This window comes from Chiloscyllium plagiosum, unplaced genomic scaffold (assembly GCF_037043375.1).
Source record: "Chiloscyllium plagiosum isolate Xiang-an unplaced genomic scaffold, Cpla_swu_hap1 HiC_scaffold_27, whole genome shotgun sequence".
NCBI classification, from domain to species: Eukaryota; Metazoa; Chordata; class Chondrichthyes; order Orectolobiformes; family Hemiscylliidae; genus Chiloscyllium; species Chiloscyllium plagiosum.
This window is the reverse complement of record NW_028270165.1, coordinates 57,187,939-57,194,270: the sequence shown is the minus strand read 5'-3', so window position 1 is coordinate 57,194,270 and position 6,332 is coordinate 57,187,939. Positions and strand designations below refer to the sequence as shown.

The 6,332-nt window shown below is 50.4% G+C and overlaps 1 non-coding gene across 1 annotated transcript; it reads right to left on the bottom strand.

The window, feature by feature from the left end:
- Positions 1-4,407: 4,407 nt before the first annotated feature.
- On the bottom strand, positions 4,408-4,479 carry trnat-cgu (transfer RNA threonine (anticodon CGU)). The gene has a single exon. It is a non-coding gene; the product is annotated as a tRNA-Thr (tRNA).
- Positions 4,480-6,332: the final 1,853 nt, after the last annotated feature.

The following is a 6,332-nucleotide window of genomic DNA, read 5'->3' as shown; positions in this document are numbered from 1 at the left end:
TCCCCCATGTCCTTGACCCCTACCACACAAACGACTCCTTGTTATCACCTCGTCTGCTATGACACACTACGTATTGTTAGCCGCTAACAGTCTCCATTAACAGTTATTCGCCCTCTCACGCGGATCGTTATTCACTCCCACGTCCTTCCTATTGTTCTCTCTCTGAGCTGGCGGCAAACACAGCAATGTCCATCGGAGACTCTGAGCCAGCTGAAACTTGCTCAGTATGAAGTACATACCACGTTGCTGCAAGAATTGCAAGCAGCAAAGCGTTTCCAGAACATCTGCTTGTCATTCTGTCCCCGGGGCGCTGATATTTGTCTCATCCCCAGGAACTGGACTACCCCCACTGGTGGATAATTAAACCATTTTATTTCTACTTGGACGTTGTTCTGGGGGGTGGGACGGGGTGTAGGGTGGGGGCGGGTAGAGTCCATTCGATCTTCTGCTCTCTCTCTCTGTCTCTCTCTGAAACCCTTGGGGTGAGAGGTGTCAGTTACATTAATGCGGGGAACATGAACAACTTTGATTGTGAACTTTGTCCAAGGGTCTGTTATCGGAGAGATAGAAAGATGCTGTGCTGGCAGGACAGAAAGAAATGGACACCGAGAACTCTTCGCCCAGGTAAATTGTTGTGCAGCGTTCTTGGTGTTCAGAAATCGTCTTCACCCAGCAATCTTACGGAAAGTCTATTGCAAAGTGGGCATCGCTTTCTTTGCTGCGATCGCGCAGCAGTTAACATCTGAGCCCCAAGTGTCCCAGATGAAGAGAATCCGAGTGAAACCTTCACTCACTGAGAGTCATCCCCACGGCCCTGAGCTGAGGGACTGCAGGCATCCAACACGGAAGGGACGGTTAAAAATGAAGCAGTTTTGCTCCCTCAGCCTCTCTGTCCCAGAGACAGGCAGTGGGACGGCATAAACACGTAGCATCATTCTCGCGCAGACAGAAGCCGTTCAGCCCATCGAGTCCACGGCGACTGTCTGTCACGTGTCTCTCTCTCTGAGGTTATTCACAATCGGTGGTATCCGTCCTAATAGTAGAGGACTATGTCTGAGTCGTGATGCGGTTTCTGACATGCTTGTCATTCTCGTCTGGACCAGGGTGGCGAATTAGTGCAAGGAATGGACGAAACCGCAAGGCATGTGTTTCAACTTTACCAGCTGATTGGCATCGCAGAGAACTGGGTTTGCGATTCAGTTCAGAGGAAACAGACGAAGGACAGAAAACCATTGAGACCTCTAAAACCATGCCACTTGAATTGAGTGGATTTGGCGAGTGCATCGATATACTAAATGCCATTAAGTAGATGCAAAGGCGGCTTGTAGAAGAGAGCAGCACGAGGCGACATTGAACAATAGCAGAGGATGGTTTCGATCCATCGACCTCTGGGTTATGGGCCCAGCACGCTCCCGCTGCGCCACTCTGCTGCCGCACGCGGCGCACCTTCCACAGAACACTTCAGGTTTTCGTCTGGCACGCGGCAGGCACCTTCGAGCCTGATGTCAAAGACCTCCACTGCTGTCGTGTAATATGCTGTTTCGCAGACGTATGGAGACTGTGTAAATATAAACTTATTTCTAAATTCCCACACTCTGTTGGTCGAACTGTGATTTCACACTGAATCACAACATGTGTCACAGCGCAGACGGAGGCCATGCGGCCCACCTTCGCTCTGCTGGTTCTACACTTAAGTAAACGTGTGTCTCTATTCGTTTCATTCTCTCGCCTTCTCAGCGTAAATCTGCACATCTGAACGTGACCACCGAATTCCCTCTTGTGTCCATTGAATCTTCCTCTTTGTCAGTGTCAGACAGGGACTTACTGACCCTAACCACTCCCTGTAACGAAAACGTTCTTCCTCATGTCACTTTTCCTTCTTTACCTCGTGACTTTAAAATTCTGCCGAATCGTTGTGGATCCTTTCAGGTGTGGGAGCATTTTCACAACATTATTTCCTGTCAAGTTAAAAAAACGCGGGCTCGTCCGGGATTTGAACCCGGGACCTCTCGCAAGTCGGCACTGGAAAGGACCCTAAGCGAGAATCATACGCCTAGACCAACGAGCCAGTGGGCCAGAGCGCCACTGACGACCCACACCGCTTGCGTGACCTGAGACTTGCTCAGTATAAAATACATTTGAGATTGCTCTGAGAATTGCAAGCGGCAAAGAGTTTCCCGAACAGCTGCTTCTCATTCAGTCTCCCTGCTGCTGTTTGCCCCGTCCCCAGGAACCGGGCTCTCTCCACTGGCAGATAATTCAACCATTTTGCTTCGAAACTTTTCTCTGACACCCGAGTGGCCAGTGACAAGCATTGCCCTCCTCAACAAAGGATACAGAGAACAGGAGAAGACCACGCAAACCTCCAATAGTGTATCAACGCGACTGTGCACATTGGGCCAGTATATCACTGGGAAATATTTATGTCCAAGCTGTTTTCGGAAGCAGATGAGAAGGCGAGGTGCAGAACAGAGCGCTGTTATACCGGAAAGCTGCTAAAGACGACATTGAATGAATAGGAGAGAATGCGTTCTCAGCTGGGTTATGGTCCCAACACGCACCCGTTGTGCCAGGGGTTCCACCTCGGTTCCACTCTTCCTTCACTCGCAACACCCCACACCCACCTCCCATAGCGCCAAGGCACTTTCCCCTGCAACCGCCGAATGTGTAACACCTGCCCATTTACCTGCTCCCTCCTGAATATCCAAGGGCTCAAACATACCTGCCAGGTGAAGCAGCACTTTTGCCACAACCTAGTCCGCTGCATTCGCTGCTCACAGTGTCATTTCCCCAATGTAGCATGAAGCATAAACTGGGTGACTGCTTCGCAGAACATCCCGGTTTTGCCCGCAGGAAAAAGGCCCTGGCCTTGCGGTTGCCTGCCACTTTAACACATCACCCTGTTCCCTGGCCAACATCTCTGTCTCAGGCTTGCAGCAGTGTTCTCGCTCCAGATGAAAGAACAACACCTCATTTTCCACTTGGAGACCTTACAGCCCTCCGGTCTTCAATATCGAGTTCCATAACTTTAGGGCCTGAACTCCCCCATGTCCTTGACCCCTACCACACAAACGACTCCTTGTTATCACCTCGTCTGCTATGACACACTACGTATTGTTAGCCGCTAACAGTCTCCATTAACAGTTATTCGCCCTCTCACGCGGATCGTTATTCACTCCCACGTCCTTCCTATTGTTCTCTCTCTGAGCTGGCGGCAAACACAGCAATGTCCATCGGAGACTCTGAGCCAGCTGAAACTTGCTCAGTATGAAGTACATACCACGTTGCTGCAAGAATTGCAAGCAGCAAAGCGTTTCCAGAACATCTGCTTGTCATTCTGTCCCCGGGGCGCTGATATTTGTCTCATCCCCAGGAACTGGACTACCTCCACTGGTGGATAATTAAACCATTTTATTTCTACTTGGACGTTGTTCTGGGGGGTGGGACGGGGTGTAGGGTGGGGGCGGGTAGAGTCCATTCGATCTTCTGCTCTCTCTCTCTGTCTCTCTCTGAAACCCTTGGGGTGAGAGGTGTCAGTTACATTAATGCGGGGAACATGAACAACTTTGATTGTGAACTTTGTCCAAGGGTCTGTTATCGGAGAGATAGAAAGATGCTGTGCTGGCAGGACAGAAAGAAATGGACACCGAGAACTCTTCGCCCAGGTAAATTCACATTGTTGTGCAGCCTTCTTGGTGTTCAGAAATCGTCTTCACCCAGCAATCTTACGGAAAGTCTATTGCAAAGTGGGCATCGCTTTCTTTGCTGCGATCGCGCAGCAGTTAACATCTGAGCCCCAAGTGTCCCAGATGAAGAGAATCCGAGTGAAACCTTCACTCACTGAGAGTCATCCCCACGGCCCTGAGCTGAGGGACTGCAGGCATCCAACACGGAAGGGGCGGTTAAAAATGAAGCAGTTTTGCTCCCTCAGCCTCTCTGTCCCAGAGACAGGCAGTGGGACGGCATAAACACGTAGCATCATTCTCGCGCAGACAGAAGCCGTTCAGCCCATCGAGTCCACGGCGACTGTCTGTCACGTGTCTCTCTCTCTGAGGTTATTCACAATCGGTGGTATCCGTCCTAATAGTAGAGGACTATGTCTGAGTCGTGATGCGGTTTCTGACATGCTTGTCATTCTCGTCTGGACCAGGGTGGCGAATTAGTGCAAGGAATGGACGAAACCGCAAGGCATGTGTGTTTCAACTTTACCAGCTGATTGGCATCGCAGAGAACTGGGTTTGCGATTCAGTTCAGAGGAAACAGACGAAGGACAGAAAACCATTGAGACCTCTAAAATCATGCCACTTGAATTGAGTGGATTTGGCGAGTGCATCGATATACTAAATGCCATTAAGTAGATGCAAAGGCGGCTTGTAGAAGAGAGCAGCACGAGGCGACATTGAACAATAGCAGAGGATGGTTTCGATCCATCGACCTCTGGGTTACGGGCCCAGCACGCTCCCGCTGCGCCACTCTGCTGCCGCACGCGGCGCACCTTCCACAGAACACTTCAGGTTTTCGTCTGGCACGCGGCAGGCACCTTCGAGCCTGATGTCAAAGACCTCCACTGCTGTCGTGTAATATGCTGTTTCGCAGACGTATGGAGGCTGTGTAAATATAAACTTATTTCTAAATTCCCACACTCTGTTGGTCGAACTGTGATTTCACACTGAATCACAACATGTGTCACAGCGCAGACGGAGGCCATGCGGCCCACCTTCGCTCTGCTGGTTCTACACTTTCGTAAACGTGTGTCTCTATTCGTTTCATTCTCTCGCCTTCTCAGCGTAAATCTGCACATCTGAACGTGACCACCGAATTCCCTCTTGTGTCCATTGAATCTTCCTCTTTGTCAGTGTCAGACAGGGACTTACTGACCCTAACCACTCCCTGTAACGAAAACGTTCTTCCTCATGTCACTTTTCCTTCTTTACCTCGTGACTTTAAAATTCTGCCGAATCGTTGTGGATCCTTTCAGGTGTGGGAGCATTTTCACAACATTATTTCCTGTTTCTAGATCCCTCATGACTTGGAAAAGTTCGCTTCTCCCAGGAGAGCTGTTCCAATTTTCCAATCTACCTTGATTGCTGACATTCCTCAAACACCGCACCACTCACGTCAACCTGTTGAACACTATCTCCAACCATTTCACTTCCCTGTCTTCTGCCTCATTCGTACTCCAGACAGCCCAACCTCGTTTCACGAAGGCGTTTTTTGAGAAAATTAATCAGGCAGTTTTGCACAAGTCAAGTTAAAAAAACGCGGGCTCGTCCGGGATTTCAACGCGGGACCTCTCGCAACTCGGCACTGGAAAGGACCCTAAGCGAGAATCATACGCCTAGACCAACGAGCCAGTGGGCCAGAGCGCTCCTGACGACCCACACCGCTTGCGTGACCTGAGACTTGCTCAGTATAAAATACATTTGAGATTGCTCTGAGAATTGCAAGCGGCAAAGAGTTTCCCGAACAGCTGCTTCTCATTCAGTCTCCCTGCTGCTGTTTGCCCCGTCCCCAGGAACCGGGCTTTCTCCACTGGCAGATAATTCAACCATTTTGCTTCGAAACTTTTCTCTGACACCCGAGTGGCCAGTGACAAGCATTGCCCTCCTCAACAAAGGATACAGAGAACAGGAGAAGACCACGCAAACCTCCACGAGTGTATCAACGCGACTGTGCACATTGGGCCAGTATATCACTGGGAAATATTTATGTCCAAGCTGTTTTCGGAAGCAGATGAGAAGGCGAGGTGCAGAACAGAGCGCTGTTATACCGGAAAGCTGCTAAAGACGACATTGAATGAATAGGAGAGAATGCGTTCTCAGCTGGGTTATGGTCCCAACACGCACCCGTTGTGCCAGGGGTTCCACCTCGGTTCCACTCTTCCTTCACTCGCAACACCCCATACCCACCTCCCATAGTGCCAAGGCACTTTCCCCTGCAACCGCCGAATGTGTAACACCTGCCCATTTACCTGCTCCCTCCTGAATATCCAAGGGCTCAAACATACCTGCCAGGTGAAGCAGCACTTTTGCCACAACCTAGTCCGCTGCATTCGCTGCTCACAGTGTCATTTCCCCAATGTAGCATGAAGCATAAACTGGGTGACTGCTTCGCAGAACATCCCGGTTTTGCCCGCAGGAAAAAGGCCCTGGCCTTGCGGTTGCCTGCCACTTTAACACATCACCCTGTTCCCTGGCCAACATCTCTGTCTCAGGCTTGCAGCAGTGTTCTCGCTCCAGATGAAAGAACAACACCTCATTTTCCACTTGGAGACCTTACAGCCCTCCGGTCTTCAATATCGAGTTCCATAACTTTAGGGCCTGAACTCCCCC